Source organism: Frankliniella occidentalis, unplaced genomic scaffold (assembly GCF_000697945.3).
Source record: "Frankliniella occidentalis isolate FOCC.00 unplaced genomic scaffold, Focc_3.1 Scaffold93, whole genome shotgun sequence".
In the NCBI taxonomy this organism is placed as follows: Eukaryota; Metazoa; Arthropoda; class Insecta; order Thysanoptera; family Thripidae; genus Frankliniella; species Frankliniella occidentalis.
In genome coordinates, this window is record NW_026267222.1 from 451,046 (window position 1) to 453,239 (window position 2,194).

Below are 2,194 nucleotides of genomic sequence, written 5' to 3' on the forward strand. Positions count from 1 at the left end.
GTCCTCCCCCTCCTCTCTCTCGCACTGCATTACTCAGATAAGGCCCGGCCAGAGCGCGCCGCCCCGCCGTCCTCCGGCTTTTACTTCCAATGAGATGAGATGACACGTGTGAGTGAGACGGAGAGAGAGGGGGGGTGGGGGTGGGAGGAGGCGAACCAACCAACCACTAGAGACAAGTTGACTGCCACATTAATCGATTGAAGTGAGTCGGAATTGAAGATTCTCTCTTCAGATTGCGCCGCTCTTGGTCGCCGGGGTCCTCCTCCTGGTGGCCGCCTCGACGCGCTGCGGATCACAGTTTAGTCAGCCGGACGGACGCCATAGGTTAGGTCACAAAAAGGCTTTTGTTAGGTTTTTGAGTAGTCACGTTGTGCAAGTTCATGTAAAACTACCCCCCACCCCCACCAACACCATAAAAGAAAAAGTTTTATTAAACTGAAACAATATTTGACCAAGCAACAACGTACTCAAACTGGAACAAAATTACGTCCTTTTCTTATTTGGGCGATTCTTTCTAAAACCGGAACTGGATCAGTGAGGGTGAGCCGTACCCGAAGAATACACAAGTTCTAGATTCAAATGTGGATCAGGTTATTTACCGTTCTTAAGCTGTGCATCAACATCCCCCTTTCCTGCGACAAGCCGAAAGGCGATGGCAGTTTATCATCATGCACACGGATCTGGCCTCCTTGTGAAGACTTGAGTCTCCAGAGGGCCGACCTGTTTATGAGTACGACGGTGACGCATGGTGCTCGAGCCGCTTGAAGTCTACATGTGAAGCCACGAGACTGGCCCATAATTGGCCCAAAACCCCGCCCGCGCGGGGCAGTAATTTTCACGGCACCGTGGCGAGGTCGCAGGTCGCCTCCTTCTCTCTCGCACTCGGGGCCGTGGTAGGCAAGCCCGCACGGCACCCCTGCGCGGCGGTACAGCATACCCGAAGCGTGCGCGGCGCTCGGGCAGACCTCGGCGGCGATGGCGGCGGCGGCGGCGACTGTGAGCCTGTCCTGTAGGCAAAGTGTAGGAGATCGAGGCCTTCATCGCCACGGTGAACACGACCCGCCTCGACGGGCGCCCCCGCCCCCGCGCCATAACTCTCCTACCCCCCTCCCTCCCGTTCCATTGTTGAGCCAACTTAGATTTACCGTATCCAATTATAAACTCGCTAATAAGTGGGACTTAGCCCATTGTTACGGGACCCCTGCCCCCCTCCCTTCTCACTCCCCATCCAAGACGCCCTCTCCGCCCCGCCCACTCTTGCACCCCCGCCGCCCCCTCACGACGGGCCGCAGGGGTACCATACTCGTCGCTTTCTCATCCCTCGTCTAGACAAAAAAGCTAGGGCAATTATTGTTCCTCGAGAAATTGGCCTCTCGGAGGGCACTCGTTTTCTTTGTTGTTCTAGGCCATAAGGACCAAGACTGCAAAGGCACGATTTCCATTATAGTCATTAGAAAATAAACTCATGGGCGATGGGCATCGCAACGGCATGTTCGACTTGCTTCCCGTGATGAGAAATTGAGCTTTTTTTCCTTTCCGTTTTCTTATCATTCTCGAACGCGGCGAACCGCTCCTAAGAGGAGGACAACTTTAATCGCTAAACGGGCCCGGAAATGAGGCCTCATCCCCTTACAGGGTGAGTCTCTCCCTCCCTCTCTCTCTCTCTCTCACTCGCTCTCTCTCGCTCTCTTTCTCTCCTGCTCTGTTTCTCGCTCTCTCTCGCGTGCTTTCAACGTCGCTGTAATCTCGGGGTTCCTTTTCGATGACGCTGTTGAAGCGGGCGAACTTGATATGCTGCGCGACGGTGTGGCGTGAAAAGGGGTGGGGGGTGTTTGGCGGGGGGCGGGTAAGGAGCAGAGAGGATGGTGGGGGGGGGCGTCGGCTAGCAATCACCTGATGGGTCCTTCCATCAAGTAATCTGGACCAGGGTGGCTGGGGGGCGGAGCGGGGGCGCGCGGGATGCGACAGTCTTGTGTTCTTCTCTGTTTGTGTGTGTGGAGAGGGGGCAGAGGAGGGGGAGAGAGGGAAAGGGAGAGTCCCGACGTCGGAAGAACCAAACGCCGAGAGGAGCATGAGAAGCAGGGCTAAAGGTTCGCGACCGCACGGCCTGTGCTGTGAGGGGCCTTAAAGAGTCAAGATACCCAAGTAAGACGAGCACTTACTTTACGTCATTGTGTTGGCCCTAAATTATTCT